Below are 17,525 nucleotides of genomic sequence, written 5' to 3' on the forward strand. Positions count from 1 at the left end.
AGAATATGTATAAGAAGAATATAATATGTTTAAATGTAGGGAAATGGGACAAGAACAATAAAATATACTACTACTAATATGTATGAGAATATACTACTAAGAATATCTACAAGAATATAATAATATGTTTTAGAATATTACTAATAAATGTAGGGAAATGGGACAAGAAATGGGACAACCACTACTATAAGAAGAACAAAATATGAATACTACTACTAATATGTATGAGAATGTATACTAATAGACTACTAAGACTATGTCAAAGAATATAATAATAATATGTTTAAGAATAGGGAAATGGTGTGCGTATGCTTTCCCCAAAATGCTCAATCTGTGGCTGCCTGTTGAACTTGACAAAAGCAGCCCACTCCGTCGAAGTTACACAGAGAAGAAAAAGAGAATCCAATTTTTTTGGTATATTTGGTATATAGAAGATAGAAGGAAACACAATCAGGATTTAAGAGAGGGGAGGGGGAAAAAGAACCAACCACTACTATAAGAAGAACAAAATATGAATACTAATATAATATGTATGAGAATATATACTAATGGACTATGTGAAAGAATATAATAAAATATGTTTAAGAATATAAATGTAGGGAAATGGGACAAAAAGTGTGTGTATGCTTTCAAAAGAAAGCTTTCACAAAAGCAGAACAGTCAGGCTTTAATACAGGGAAGGGGGGGGCAACCAACCCAACCACACACTCCAAAATTCAAAAATAAAGTTTATATTAAATCAAAGTAAGGGGAAAACACAGGGCAAACTAAGCTACAAGTCAGAAAGAAGCAAACAAACACACACACGCGCCAAACTAAACCTATATTAAATTAATCTATCTCCAAAGCAGGAGCACTAGCTAAGTAAGTGTTCCCTCCACGAACGCCAACCCACAAAGAGACACAAAACAGAAAGTTCTCAGGGTGGGTCTGCCTTAGTCCCCCCTCCAACGCTGGGATTGGAGGAGGATGCTTTCTGAGGAGATGAATTCTCATCAGGATTGGGAGTTGAATGTGCCTGTCATCGCTTCCAAAATAATAATAATAATAAAAAAAAAAAACCCAAACCCCGATTTTTAAAAAAATATTGCACGTGAACCACAGCACGCAGAAAGTTGAGAGTGGTCTCAAAATGACCCCCATCCACGACTCTCTGTGCACAAGAATTTTCAGAACGATAGCTTAAACCCCCCCCCAGTTATCCCCGATTCTTTCCCTCAATGCAATCCTATGGGCGAAAAGCCGAAACGGAGCCCCGCGGTTGACCCTATTTTTAAAAAACTTCTAGCCCGCGACCCGTACGATGCAGAAAGTTGAGAGTGGTCTCAAAATGACCCCCATCCACGACTCTCTGTGCACAAGAATTTTCAGAACGATAGCTTAAACCCCCCCCCAGTTATCCCCGATTCTTTCCCTCAATGCAATCCTATGGGCGAAAAGCCGAAACGCAGTTTGAGCCCCGCGGTTGACCCGATTTTTAAAAAAATATTGCACGTGAACCACAGCACGCAGAGAGGTGAGAGTGGTCTCAAAATGACCCCCATCCACGACTCTCTGTGCACAAGAATTTCCAGAACGATAGCTTCAAAAACAACGTAGTTATGCGCGATTATTTGCCGCAATGCAATCCTATGGCGAAATGTTTTCAAGATGGCGACCGGAGCGCTCCGACTGAACTCGGAGCTCCGAAAAATGGTCGCTTCTCTTCGCCTTGCTTCTAGGGGGTCCGCGGTCCGCTCCTACTCCGCCTCTGGGTAAGGCGGAGCAGGCCAATCCGCTACTGCTTCTACGCTCCTAATCGGAGCGGAGCACATCCCTAGTAGGCTATATCCCGGGGCCAGGCAGGGTTGATTCCTGCCTGAGCTTGGGATCCCCTGTGCATCATCTGGATGCACAGGGACAATCCTGGGTATCACCCCAGGATATAGCCTGGTCTAGAAAAGGCCAATGTTGCTACTTTTATTTTCCCATAGGCAGGGCAGGAAATAAATTACAACTATGAATTTCTAAATATTGTACTTTTTTTCTAGAACGTTGGTAAAGGAATCACTCCTAATGCTGCTACATGCCTCTTCTAGCATGGTTCTGTACTTGCACACATTTATCTGCACAGAAGGGGCTCTTTGAGTTATGCAGCCAGGTAATTTTAGACCCTGGAATTAATGGTCTTGTAGGTTAACCCCCGCCCCCCAGCCTTTTGACACCCATGTGTCAGTGAACATCACACTTAAGACTTCTCACAATTAGCACTATACTTTCAGGGATAATTTCTATAGTTAAACTAGAGAAGTGCATTCAAAAGTGGTTGGTCGAGCGGACCATGAGGAAGAGTCAAAGTGTTCTCTCCCGAGTGTGAAGCAAGCGTGCAGTGCTGCATTTATGCAGCTGTTGCGTGCTATCAATGCTCGTTCTGGTTTCTTTATTTTAAGGAGGCTGGAGGGAGAGTACATAGATGGAGGAGGGATGTCGCAGGAGAGAGATTTAAATGCCCATAATTGCAAAGTTATGCAGATTGGGGCAAATATACCTTCCCCCAGGTCAAACAATATTAGGATATAATTTTAGAATGCTTCCCTCAATATTTTTTTCTGAATCACCCAGAGAGCTTTGGCTATTGGGCACTATAGAAATGTAATAAATAAGTAAATAATATATAAACTTTTTTTGTTGTTGCCACCATGTGTACAAACTGGTATGTGTTGATTAAAATAAGTGGACAGCCCAGTGAGTCATTAGGAATACCCCACCACTATCACCAAGCAGAATAACCATTATTAAAAGTATCCCCAACATGTCCAACATTTATTTATCACTTTTGCATCCCATCTTACTTTCAGGGTGGTATTTTCTTTCAGGGAGCTCAGTGAAGCCGGGTAGTCATTGGCCCAACATCATTCAATGAGATTCATAGCTGAGTTGGGGGATCTGAACCCAGGACTTTCCAGTCCAAGACTAACACAGTCCTCAGTGGTTTTGCTATTAAGGCCTCCAAGGAAGAAGGATTGAAACCACCTAGAGCAGTCCTTGTACAGCCAAACAGATCTGACAGGAAGCTTTTCCCACTTTGACATTGTTGTTGTGGTTGTTGTTGTTTTACACTGATCACAGTCCTTCTTTTTGTATTCAGATCTCAGATATTGGCTAAGATGATCAGAACATGCTACGTCCAGTAGCATGTCGGTGTACAGCAGTTGAAGCTTCCCAGATGGTCTCCAACCCAGACTGAGGATAGCCAGCCCCACTTGTCCTGCTTTCACTGGTTCAGATTCTATGCTAAATTTCAAGTACAGAGGTCAAAGCCAGCATAGCGAATTAGGCCCGGAACTACACAGCTAACCACTGGTATAATGTGGTTACTACAATTCACACATGTGAGACCAGTCGAGTGGAGGCATTCTGTATGAGTAGTCGTCTGCATGGGCAGCACCACATAGACCTCGCAGCAATAGTCTAGCCACACAGCTACTAAGGCACCATGACTGGAAAAATGCCTTCCTAGACCAGTACTATGAAATGCTTTCTCTGAGTCAAAGGTGAAGGTGGTGCAATTGGACTTATTTGTGTTTCACTGCCATTGCACTACAGCAATGTCCTAAGGCCAAAGGAGGAAGTATAAGGGATTGTTGGTATCATTAGAGTTCAGCCAATCCCTGAGGCTCATGGGTCTGTGACATCACAAAGCATTTGTAAGTCAAGGGCAAAAAGAGGGATTGCTCGCTTCGGTAACTGCCACTTCAGCTCAGGAGCCTAGAGCAAGAGCAAGAGGGCAACTGAGATGGCAAGTTCACTAGGTGGATTTGCCAAGTGGGAGGCAAGTTTGTGGCCTGAAACTGGCAGATAATCCCCGTATGGAAGCAGGCTGATGTCAGGCCGACAGACGTGGCAGAAGTCAGATGATGGAAGCTTGGTGTATATTTGTGGATGGAAACCAGGACACACCAGTGAATGATTAGAAGAGTGTCTGATAGAGTGGATATTATCCAGTGCATGGCCCCTGACAGATATCATCTGGGATGTGTTTGTGTGCATGTCAGAGAGGTGAATAATGTGGTGATGGAGAGTGCTGGTGCATAAGTGTGTTTGGGAACCAGCAGAAGTCAGTCCCCAGATGTAGCATGACTGGGGATTATGCATTCAGGGGCTGGTAGAGGTTGGCTTCCAGATGCAGGGTGCAAGGAAACGGGTGGAGATCCATGGATGGAAGCCAAAGGAAGTTGGTGGGTGGAAGGTTCGGATGTTTTCACCAGGCAGAAGCCCGTGGATGTACCTGGGGTGATGCTGGCAGAATATAGCGGATAAACTGGTCCACTTACTGTGTCTGTGTTTGCCTTCCAGTTATGGGAAGCCTCATCTCAATGTGTCATCTGAAAGGCTGTGAGGTTACCATCTTGCTGAAGCTGAGTCAGTGTAGATCTGCTCAACGTTTGGATAGGAGACCACCTCCTAAAGCCATGTACAGCACCTTGGGTTCCCTGATGGAAGCATGACAAATGAATTTGCTAAATCTATATAAATAAAAATGTAAATGTTCGTTCGAAACAGACGTTATATCTCCGAAAGTTCTTCACTGATTGCTTTGAAATTTTGACACAACGTTGCATTCAAACACGCAAGCATTGTTATGTAACTATGTTCTATATGGGGTCAAAAGTGTGTCTTAAAATCGAAGAAATAGGCCTCCTCAAAACCAGTCCTGCTGATCATTGTGACATCGCCAACCAGTAGGCCAATCCACTGCCTCTGCCTCCTCTCCTATTTGCTCTTATAGGTCATTGTGACATCGCCAACCAGTAGGCCAATCCACTGCCTCTGCCTCCTCTCCTATTTGCATGTTCTCTCACAATTGGCTGAGTGAATATAGATGTCACACCTGTGACAGTTACACGTTCTGAAGAAAGGTAACTGCCAGGAGTTTCCACTAACCTCCTCACCGTAAAAAAATCTTTTTTAAAAAACCAAACAGTAGGCCAATCCACTGCCTCTGCCTCCTCTCCTATTTGCATGTTCTCTCCTATTTGCTCTTATAGGTCATTGTGACATCGCCAACCAGTAGGCCAATCCACTGCCTCTGCCTCCTCTCCTATTTGCATGTTCTCTCACAATTGGCTGAGTGAATATAGATGTCACACCTGTGACAGTTACACGTTCTGAAGAAAGGTAACTGCCAGGAGTTTCCACTAACCTCCTCACCGTAAAAACATCCTTTTTTTAAAACCAAACAGTAGGCCAATCCACTACCTCTGCCTCCTCTCCTATTTGCATGTTCTCTCCTATTTGCTCTTATAGGTCATTGTGACATTGCCAACCAGTAGGCCAATCCACTGCCTCTGCCTCCTCCTATTTGCATGTTCTCTCCTATTTGCTCTTATAGGTCATTGTGACATTGCCAACCAGTAGGCCAATCCACTGCCTCTGCCTTCTCTCCTATTTGCATATTCTCTCCTATTTGCTCTTATAGGTCATTGTGACATCGCCAACCAGTAGGCCAATCCACTGCCTCTGCCTCCTCTCCTATTTGCATGTTCTCTCACAATTGGCTGAGTGAATATAGATGTCACACCTGTGACAGTTACACATTCTGAAGAAAGGTAACTGCCAGGAGTTTCCACTAACCTCACCGTAAAAACATCCTTTTTAAAAAACCAAACAGTAGGCCAATCCACTGCCTCTGCCTCCTCTCCTATTTGCATGTTCTCTCCTATTTGCTCTTATAGGTCATAGAAGCAACAGTCTTGACAGGACCTTTTAAAGATGAAGATGTCCTCATTCCTCGCATTCCTATGATTCCAACAGATGTGCCATTTCAATTTAAGAGATTGCAATTCCCAATTCGATTGGCGTTTGCAATCACCATCAACAAAGCTCAGGGCCAATCTTTAGAATTGTGCGGTTTAGATCTAGACACAGATTGCTTCTCACATGGACTTATATGTTGCGTGTTCTAGAGTCGGCAAACCAGACAATCTCTATATCTACACAGACAATGGAACAACTAAAAATATTGTATATCCACAAGCATTGTGAAATTAAACATATTAGAAACATCCGCTTTGTCTTTTCTTTCTTTTCAATTTAACCAGACTGAGCCACAGCAACGTGTGGCAGGGTACAGCTAGTATATAAATAAATCCCAAGAGCTGTATTGAAGTATCCATTCAAGCTTTCTCTCCTACAGACAGTTTTAACCACACTGTCCAATTTGGAGAGAAGTAAATGAGCTGGCCCCCTGGTTTTGCAGTTTAATTATCTTGAGGGGGGGGTATAATTCCATCATTGCCCCTGGCTTACAGTGAATTGGTTCAAGGAATGGGTACCAATGAAAAGAAACAAGACGTACACACACCAAGAATAGTAAGCCAGCGGGCAGGTGGAGAGCAGTTCAGGTGGGAAGACAGCAGTGGTGGTGGCAGGTCCCAGTATCAGGTATCACAAGTGAACTACCTCTGCAATCGATGTGATTATTATTCCCCGCTATGTTTTATTTTCCCCTGCAAGCAGGCTAACAAATGAACTAAATCCAACCAATGCTAATTCACAGATTATTCTGATTTTAATTCTATGTGCCCTACATTTCACAGCATCCATTTGATGGACGTTGGTTTCATTCTAGCAAAAGAAGAATAACAGTGGCTGTGAAGTTTATGCCACAATTATTTTTCACATGTGCCATAAAATAAGAGACGCTTCATGCACCAACTGAACAGGAAACAGAAGCTTTCTAATTTCATTCCTGCCAATACCTTAGAATTGTTATAAAATATTAGTTGACAAGTTGGCAGGCTCAACACCATACAGATTCCATATGCACTGACAAAAAAGGAGGTGGAAGGAGGAATGTCTTACTATATTCTGGCGACATCTGACAACTAGCCAACCATTTTGATATTGCCTGCAGTTTTGCTGGAAGTTACACACATGTAAGGTCTCACTGAAATGGGTAAAACTTTTTTATGAGGAACTGTGTGTTGGATCAATGGATTGGGGTGGGGATTTGGTTCAGTTTGCACTAGGGCTGTGCACAGACCCCCCAATCTGCTTCTCTTCCAGATTCGCAAATTGCGGATTGGGCCTGCTCTGCCCCGCCTTGATCTGCCTAGGGTCCGCTCCGCTGCGGAGTTCCAGCTCCGAATCAAAGCTCCACAGCAGCGGGGGGCAGCGCCAGGTAAGGCCCCCTCCATCCTCCTCCTTACCTGCGTCCATCCCGGCCCATTGCCAGCTTCACTAGAGCCCGTGGCTCAACCAGGAACTGTAGGCCCCACTTTCGGCCTACACTTCCAGGTTGAGCTGCGGACTCTAGTGATGTTGGCGACAGGCCGCTACGGACGCAGGTAAGACCCCCTCCCTCTTGCCTCCTTACCTGGCTCTGCCGCCATTGCCGCACGGGCAGCGGCGGCAGGGCCAGTTAACCCCCTCCCTCCTCCCCCTTACCTGTGTCCATCCACGGTCCTGCGGCTGCTTCAGCTGAGCCTGAGGACTCAAAAAGGAAGACCAGCAGCCTGGTCTTCCTGTTTGAGTCCTCGGGCTCAGTTGAAGCAGCTGCAGGACCGCGGACGGATGCAGGTAAGACCCCCCTCCCCCTTGCCCCCTTACCTGGCTCTGCCACCGTGGCTGCATGGGCGGCGGCAGGGCCAGGTAAACCCCCTCCCTCCTCCCCCTTACCTGCGTCCGTCCGCGGTCCCTGCTTCAACTGAGGACTCAAACAGGAAGTCCAGGCCACAGATGCAGGTAAGACCCCCTCCCCCTTGCCCCCTTACCTGGCTTTGCCGCCGTCGCCACATGGGCGGCGACAGCAGCAGCAGGGCCAGATAACCCCCCCTCTCTCCTCCCCCTTACCTGCTCCCGTCCCAGCCCGTCGCCAGCTTCACTAGAGCCTGTGGCTCAACCAGGAACTGTAGGCCCCACTTGCGGCCTACACTTCTGGGTTGAGCCGCGGGCTCTAGTGAAGCTGACGACAGGCCGTGATGGACCAGGTAAGACCTCCCTCCCCCCTTACCTGGCTCTGCCACCGTCGCCGCACAGGCGGCAGTGGCAGGACCAAGTAAACCCCTTACCTTTTTTGCGGAGCTCCGGATTGAGGCGAAGGATCCACCTTCACCTCGATCCGCAACGCTCCGCTGCTCCCCCGATCCTCTTCTCTGCCTTAAGGGGAAGCGAAGCATCCCGATCCACTTCTGCTTCTCCGGTCCAAGGAGAAGTGGAGCACAGCCCTAGTTTGCACTGTAATGCAAATTTACCTGATTTCACACTTTTGAACCACCATGCAAGCTGAAATTCAGCGATCCTTCAAGATTTGCATTTCTCCAAATTTTGCAATCAAGCAATGGGTTAGCACATTCAGTAATGCACCATATTAGGAAAATGACTGACAAAAATATGTATTAGGCAAAACCGCATGTATTAGGAGGTGTGGACAAAAATGTTTATGAATGTTCACGCGGCCTTTAAGACGAGAAATTTTTGAAAGTTCGAGATGAACCGAATGTAAGACTGGAAAACTGAGAGAAAGACCGTAGCTAGACCTAAGGTTTATCCCAGGATTGGCCTGGGGTCAAACCTGTTCATCTAAGTGCCACACAGGGCATCCAGTGCTCAGGCAGGGACAAACCCGGGATGATCCTGGGATAAACCTTAGGTCTAGCTACGGCCAAAATCAAATTGTCAGATTCATCTTTCCCTAGAAGGAACACAACCTGAGTTGCAGAGTTTATATCTTGGGACTGTGATTACATGCAATACACTTCATGCCATACATTGTGGGGTGGGGAGTACTGATAGACCCATCCATCTGTTCTCATTACTATTGGTAGTCAATTCATTTTTATCAAAAAGGAGTTGCTCTGATATCCTCACAATTCTTAAACCCAAACCCCAAATGATGGTTAAGAACACAGAAAGAATCCTGCTGGATCAGACTGTCTAGTTCACTGTGATGTTTTACTGCAAATAGCTATGTTGTTAAGTGTGATATAAAAGTTTATTAAGGTTTGCAGAGTTTAAAGAAGGTACTCACTGTGTGTGTGTAGCAGAATGGTAAGTATGAAGCCATAGAGGGGGAGTGAGTGCTGGATGGAAGGAGAGTGCTGAATGGATGTTTGAGTGGAGCATCTGGATTGGCTGTGAGAGAAGGAGAGGAGTCAGAGGACTGTGTGGTATATATGTTGTTGCTGACAGGTATGAGGAGAGAGAGATTTGGAACAGAGACAGGATGGGTCTGCATGTTTTGTTGGCTTAGAGTGTGGGAGAAGGAACAGTGTAGCCTAGAATGGGTAGAGTAGGAAGGAGAACTTATGAAGTTACATTTGAAACGTTGAAGTGAAATTACCATCTGAAACCATTACACATTGTACTTTGAAACCATTATGCTTGTGAACTGAGAGAAACCATTAAGCTTTTGAACTTGCATTAACGTCTTGTTAATAAATTACATTCATTTACACCTGGTGTGGTCATTGGAGCACCTGGGGAAGGGTACAGGTCGATCTATGGTGGCAGCGGAAGGGAGAAGTTTAGGGCGAGGGTGCGAATCTGTATAGCTGTGAGGCCTAAGCAGAAGAAGGCGCGCCACAGAGATGGCTTCAGCATCCCAAACCCTTAAGAGAACAGTATAAAGTAGTGGTTGTCACACGTAGTGGCAACGGGAGTGATCCAGAGTAAACCCAGTGCAGAGGTGGTCGTCACATTCACCCATCTTGGATTTAGTGTCCTCCAGTTATTTTGCACCACAACATGCGGAATTCCTTACCTTTGGCCATGCTGCCTGCAGTTGAAGTCTTTAAAAGATCCAGAGGGCGCCAGGTGGGGGAAGGTTGATCTAGTTCAACATCCTAATTCCATCCAGGTTGATGTTGAGATTCAAACTGCACCTAGGGACAAATGGAGGCTCCTTAATCTTCTGAAAAACAACAACAACCCTCCTTCATGTGGACAGATTATGGGAGGGAGATGCCTGGATTTCTCCCTGTGCACTATGGCCCCAATCTGGATTGGGGGGTCCCACACACTTACTTTATTGTAAAAGAGGGGCAGCTGCACACTACATAATTAATAGGATGTGTGGTTTGTCACTAAGAAGTGCACAAGATGTAGTATGAAGGCAGTGGCCCTCTCCTTTTGTTTCTCCCACTCCACCTAGCATTCAGAAGTATGCTGTCTCTGGACATGGAGAGATAATACGTTAACCCTGTCATTCTCAAAAATGAGTTTCAATCCCCTGAGCTTTTTATTTATAGTTAAAACAAGTATTTTCAATTAGGGTGGCCACATCTGCATCATGAAAGAAGAGGACCATTAAAGCCAACAAAAAAGGACACCTATTTGTATAACATTGGCATATGGATAGATATATGTATATATGCAAACTTTTAAAGCATTGTTATAATTTATATAAAAATACCGTACACCTCACCACATGTGGAAGACTGACCAGGTGACATGTGTGCCTTATTCAGTCCTCTGTCCAGGTCTTGTTGGTGGACAACTTCAAGGCCCAGCTCCTGGTGGCTCTTTATCTTTATATTGGACTTGGACCAGACAGCCCTTCAAATGCAAGATGTTGTCAAAATAGAAGTCAGTCCTCCAGCAGACATTCAAATAGAGGATTGTCTTCTGTCAAAGGTGACACATGGCCACCCTACTCTCAACTCACTGCTTCAGAGTCCTTGTGTACATCAAAGATTGATCCTGCTGCTATTCATTATCACACATCTATAATTGTGCAGCGCTTTCCCAGTATTGCCAATTTTAAAATAAATTAATAAATAAATAAATAAATAAATAAATAAATAAAATCTCTACCTGTACCTTCAGTACCTCTGTATAAATCATCCAGCCATCTGTCAGGTATGCTTTAAGGTAGATTCCTGCAGTGAACAGGGGGTTGGACTCGATGGCCTTATAGGCCCCTTCCAACTTTACTATTCTATGATTCAGGTCTGGGACACAGCAGCATCTTCCAAAGCCCAAACCATTTAATCCCACTTTAAGCTTTTGTCTTGTTTAGCAGAATGCTAGGCCCCATTCTGTGTAGATGAATGATTCACCCAAACCACTACATCCTTTGCAGCAAGTTAGGGAGACCTGGATGTCCAAGCAGTCCACCAGGAAGTGGATCCAATTATTTGTGCTCACTTCTGGTGACTTGCCCCATTTTGCTGAAAGGCCACCAAGTAATCACCACTCTCTCCTTTGTACACAAAGGGCTCATCTACACCAAGCAGGATACTCCACTATGAAAGCGGTATATAAAAGGCAGGAGCCACACTACTGCTTTATAGTGGAATTGAAGTGCAATGACAACTGTTGGGGCCCATTGACACATACCATATACCACTTTCATTCCACTTTCATAGTGGAATATCCTGCTTGGTGTAGATGAGCCCAAAGACTCCAGGAAGCTCTGGGTTGAGAGTAGGATGGCCAAGTGTCCCCTTTGACAGGGACAGTCCTCTATTTACTACGAAATGTAGCTGACTCAGTTCATGAATGTCATTGAGCTTTGATTGTCCTGTTGTCCACTTCCATGTGAGATTCAGTTAACAAAAACCCTTTCAGTTTACCATGTTGTGTTAAGAGCTTTCCGTTTTCACTTAAGCTCCAAAATGCCATGGAATTCCAACTGTTAAGGGCCATGTCCTTACCAAGACACATTATTTAGTCAATGTGCATATGGTATGGTGTCCTATGCTGTGGGTAGTTGCAGCTGGATGGTTGTCAGTGGAGAGTGGAGGACTTAAGTCCCAGATTTGTCCATTCATTGGAACAGAGACACGGAGTATATACAACTGATGCTATCATGCAACTGAATCTACCATTCCATGTTACAAGTACCCAACTGGCAACCAATACTACCTACAGAGAATGATTCAGAGAGATGCTTAAGCCATCTGCCACCTTATCTTAATGAGAAGCTCTCTTTCCCCTCAAATATTTACTAAATCTGGTGACCTCCCCGCAAATGTCACTGAAATTGCCCCACTTTCCTAGGGACCCTGCAAAATCGGGGCCGGGGAGGGGGAAGAAAGCAGAATATTCATCTGCTGGAATTTATTTCCCTTTGCCAATCCCCCCCTTCCAGGATTGTATTTGTTTAATCCAACCTCCCAGTAGACTTTTGGAAAGACTAAAAAGGCGAAGAAATGACAACAATGGTTAAGAACAGCTCTGGCGATGACAGCAATGAGTTAAAAGTAGAATAAGAGCAAGAGCAAGCAAAGGACTCTGGCTCAAGAGGAAAATTCAGTAGCAATTCTCCACAGGCAGCAAATAATTTGTTTGAGTGCATAATTAATAGATTTGTCAGAAAGTACTTAGATTGTGAAATATTGCAAGTAGACCTCTTTCCAGATGGATTAAGATGAATGGGTCCTCCAGCAGAGTATGAAACCTCATTGCTCAGTGGCTGGAGAATTTGCCGCATCTCTAGGTTTGTCTGAGTCTCTGCTGCTTTGCTCTCCTCTTTCTCTTTCTCCTCTGGCTGCGGGGGAGGAAGACCAAAAAGAAAAAGAAAAAAAAGAAAGAGTATAGAACTCTAATTCCAATTGTGAGTGGTGTCCTTTACCTAAAGGGCATCCGAGCTGACAAAACTAAATCAGATACTCAATAGGAAACTTCAGCTGCAAAAGAATATAAAAGGTGTGTGTGTGTGGGGGGGGGCAATAACAAGGCTCAGAACAATGAAATTAACTACTCTGCCAAATCAGGAGTATATATCAGCTGATCACCGACTCTGACATTAATCTATATGAAACAGTTTCTTTCATCTTCTTTCAAAATGATTCCAGAGAAGCAAAAGCTAGCCCATAATTGAATGTCTCTTTAGGAAAGCAGACAAGGGAATACTGTGTCGTGATTTCTGGAATAAAGGTGAACCATAGACATCCTGGGGATAATTAATTAATCAATTAATTAAAAGTGTGTGTGTGTGTGTGTGTGTGTGTGTGTGTGAGAGAGAGAGAGAGAGAGAGAGAGAGAGAGAGAGAGAGAGAGAGAGAGAGACCTTAGCTAGACCTAGCGGTCTAGCAGGATGGAGGGGTGAAAATCTCACTTTTTTATCGCAAGATCTCCCCCTCTGTTCAAACACGGCGCGCAACGACCTTAGAGGGAGAGGCGTCGAGCCTGCCATTTTTAATTTTTAAAGAGACTGGAGCACATGAGTGCTCATGCACAAAATGTAAGTACTTTTTTTAAAAATAATTATTTCCCCTGCTCCCCGCACCCCACCCCCAATGGGCACAGAGCTCCTGAGGAGCTCTGCACCCCGTGTGCGGATCCTGGCTCCATGCAAGGAACTGTGATGAGCCGGGACAAACCGCGGCACCCGGCCACACATTCTGTGGTCTTGGGCTCAGCCCGAGACTGTGGAAAAAACGGGCCTAAAGTGTAGGGCAAGATTTATTTATTTATTTATTACAGTTCTATACCGCCCAATAGCTGGAGCTCTCTGGGCGGATCCCTGGGAAAGGTGGGGGATCATCCCTCCTTGATCCCGAGATCCCCTGTGTGTCATGTGGATGCACAGGGACAATCCCGGGGATCACCCTGGGATTTCACCCCGTCTAGCTAAGGCCAGAGAGAGAGAGACAGACAGACAGAATTTATTTATTTATTTATTTAAAATACTTGAATACCATCCTACATTTTATGGGACAAGGGCTGTTTGCAAAATTTAATATGTGCATTTTTTTAAAAAAAAAAACCCCAATAAAACCAAACTACTACAACAAAAAGGGGAGAAGATAGATAAAGGAGGCAGCTACACCATCTGGCTTCATAAACCAATTTATGATTGGGCCTTCTCTGTGGTGGCACCCAATTTATGGAATGCTCCTCCCCCACACACAGAGTATTTGGAAGGTGACAACTGTACCCAGGTTTCTTTACCTAGGCCTCTCTGATTGAATGTGCTGCCCAGTCAGTTTATATTGATTTTCATTTTTATTAATGTTTTATATAAATATTTTAGCAACTGTTGTATAATTTCATTGTATTTTCATGTATATTATAATGTATTTTTATGCACCTTGGATTTTTTGGGGTGGTGGTGGTGAAGAGATTTTTAAAAATATGTTCACCTGTATATAAATCTATTAAATACTTACAATTGATAAATAAATAAATAAATAAATAAATAATGACTGGGACAATGAATGGACTTTGACCTGACACCAAAAAGAATATAATGTTGTTGCCAGTCACACCTCCATGGGGAGGATGTTCCATAATTGGGGCACAACAGCAGATAAGTCTCCCTCCCCTGTTCTCACACAACACAGTGATGGGAAGAAGGTCGATCTCCAGATCGATCTCAGCAAAGAAAGCAACATTCTGGCAAGTGACCAAGAAAAGGCAGAATGGCACAACTATTTTTGCCATATGGTGGTACATATGGTGGTATCAAGATTTCTTCATGCAGTCTTATACCAGTCTACAGGAGAACATATGTACACCAGTAAGAAGATACGCAATAAGAATCTTGATCCAGTTGTTCATTCAATTTCCCATGATTGCTTTTTTTTGCAGTGTTTTATCAATGCTCATCAGTAGCTTGTTCTGCAGGGACCTGAGGCTCGTTAGGACCATGTGTCTGGTTAGTAGGGATCTAGGAGAAAACTGCAAAGGAATCCAAAGATTTTGGATTTCTCTGAATATGCCATGTGGATTTCCAAGTCCCATGGATTTACAGACCCCCTTTTTCTACTGGGGCGGGGGGCAGAATTTGCACAATTTCATTCATTTGCTAATGCGTATCAGCACTACTGCACATTAGCTCTAACGTGCATTAACTAATGCGCACATTTGCAAATGAATGAAAATCTCGTACAAAACCCCTGATTCCACCAATGAGTGGAGGCTGGAATGAAAGATGCCTGACATTCCGCTAAACACAGCAAAAATTTAACAAAATCTATGCAACCCTACTGGTTACTTCAGCTCATGAAGTAGCGTGTAAGAGATTAAGAGACGTCCAGTGCAGTGCAGTGAGGAAAAGCCACTTCAGGTCAAGTCACAGCAAGCAGAGTCAGAACAAGTCAAGTTACAATCTGTAGAGTCACATCAGGCAAAGTCAGGTTTAGGTAAGTGCAGCATGTTGCATTCAGGTTCAGGGAGACGTAGACCATCTCAAGACGTTATAAAGCTGATACCTTAAAAAACTGGGCAAGTTCTATTCTGCATTAAGCCACAACTCCCTGGAGAAGCTGGCTGTGTTTTTTTAAGGGGTCTTGGCTGGTTCAGAATCTGCTGGCATCTCTGAGTCCAGGGAGATTGAGAAACTGCTGGGAACTCATCTACTGGATCGGGGGGGGGGGTCATAGGGCCAAAATCCTCAAGCTGGGAGGGCAAGGGAGAAGGTATCAAGAGATCCTCCCCTTGGGGCCTTGCTAGACGATACCGGATAAGCCGGCAGGGAGGCGGGGTGACGGCGCGCTAACTTTAGTGCATGCCGCCCCACCTCCTAGACGGCCGACGCGCAGGGACTACGGAAGCCCTGCAGCGTCGGCCATTATTTTTTTTTACTGTTAAAGGGGCCACGTGCGGCCCGAAGACTCTGGACAAGGTAAGGTTTTTTTTTTACAAAAATAAAGCCCCCCCCGCTCTCCCTGCCCCTGATTCCCCCCTGCCTGCTCACTCATCCTCCCCCCTCTTGCTATCCTCGATCCCGTCCCCGATCTTCTCCCTCCCCTCTTGCCATCCCCGATCTTCTCCCCACCCCTCTTGCCATCCCCGATGCCGTGGCCGGCTTTCCCCCCCCTCTTGCCATCCCCGATCTTCTCCCCCCCCTCTTGCCATCCCCGATCTTCTCCCCCCCTCTTGCCATCCCCGATCTTCTCCCCACCCCTCTTGCCATCCCCGATGCCGTGCCCGGCTTCCCCCCTTGCCATCCCCGATCTTCTCCCCCCCTTGCCATCCCCGATCTCCTCCCCAACCCTCTTGCCATCCCCGATGCCGTGCCCGGCTTTCCCACCCCCTCTTGCCATCCCCGATCTTCTCCCCACCCCTCTTGCCATCCCCGATGCCGTGCCCGGCTTTCTCAACCTCTTGCCATCCCCGATGCCATGCCCGGCTTTCTCCCCCCCCCCTCTCCTGGCGGGTCCGGCCTTCTCCCTGCCCCTCTCTCTCCCCCCCCCGCAGGATCCCCCCCGCCTGATGGGCACAGCGCTCGTATGAGCGCTGTGCCCAGTCCGTGGCTTTTCCCAGCTACTCGCGAGTAAGCAAGTAGCCGCAAAAAGCCACGGACCCTGCTAGATGTTCCGGGGCTGCGGAAAAGGCGTGCCATAAGCGACTTCGCTTATGGCGCGTTAGGGGAGGCTTCAGCATGGCCTGATCCCGGATTCCCCTGTGTGTCATCTGGACGCACAGCAGGGAAACCGGGCCTCACAGCACGCTAAGGCCTTGTCTAGCAAGGCCCTTGGTGTAGAAGCCTGTACCTTGTCCACAGTTGGGATTTTCTTGGGGCACTGCGGGGCCATAGGGTAGGGGCTGTGAAGGGGAAATATGCATATGAATGGCAGGAATAAAAGCTACAGCAAACTGAGCATGCTCTACTGCCGTAATAGATTTTAGTTAAATCAATAATTCAGGAAGAATGAGACACAGGGCAGAGTGTACCCATGGAACAATAAAGGAACATAATGTGTGTGTGTGTGTGTGTTTGTGTGTGTTTGTGTGTGTGTGTGTGTTAGTGAATGGATCTGGCTTTAGTTGATACAGAGGAGCCTTCAAGCAGACTTACACAGCTATCATAGTTAGACACGTTATGCCCACCACAGCTGAGTGAAGGCACACCTGCTGGGACCTCTAGGCATGGTCCCTCCCATGGTCCACCCTATAGCTCCCTGAGAAAGGGGTCTGTCCACCTCATCCTCCTTACATGGAACTCCCCACAACAGGTGTGGGGGGGGCAGACCTCTGATTTGGCCCCACTAATCCCTGACTTCAAAGTGTGTTTGTACTCCCCCCCCCCATACTTATACCATATACTGTATCTTTAAAAACCCCAACATGAATGTTTTTGTATGGTTAAAATCTGCTCACTGCTGTGCTGAATCATGTTGTGAAGTTTGGTTGAAATAGATCAAATGGGATTGAAGTAATATATCTTTAAATTTTGACTGGTTGCCTTTTTGAGTTCAAGATGGCAGTTGAAATTTTCACTATGCCTAAAACCATTCCATATAGAAGTAGAACAAATCTTCAAAAATTCATAACCATGGCATGTATGGTTTTCGAGTCCATCAGGGACATATGAACAAGCATTTCCTTTTATTTATATAGAAGATATCTATGAATGTCAACGGCTTTGAGTGTGAAATATATGGAAAGGGTCCATAAACAAAATGACAGTGATCTCCACTCATGCTTACTTTGGCCATTGCTCACATCTTTATTGGCTAGAGTGGACATTAATTTTAAAAGTGTGTGTCTTCCACTTCCTATCCTGCCAGAACAATAATCCTATACGGTTGCACAAATATTGCAAGAGTGTGCTCCTTTCAGTATATGAAAATCATGACTTCAGACCACTACTT

The 17,525-nt window shown here is 45.4% G+C and overlaps 1 non-coding gene across 1 annotated transcript; it reads left to right on the forward strand.

The window, feature by feature from the left end:
• Nucleotides 1-2,244: 2,244 nt before the first annotated feature.
• Nucleotides 2,245-2,457, forward strand: LOC134400979 (small nucleolar RNA U3). Its single transcript, XR_010025612.1, has one exon. It is a non-coding gene; the product is annotated as a small nucleolar RNA U3 (small nucleolar RNA).
• The last annotated feature ends 15,068 nt before the right edge of the window (nt 2,458-17,525 follow it).

This window comes from Elgaria multicarinata, chromosome 6, assembly GCF_023053635.1.
Source record: "Elgaria multicarinata webbii isolate HBS135686 ecotype San Diego chromosome 6, rElgMul1.1.pri, whole genome shotgun sequence".
Classification (NCBI taxonomy): domain Eukaryota; kingdom Metazoa; phylum Chordata; class Lepidosauria; order Squamata; family Anguidae; genus Elgaria; species Elgaria multicarinata.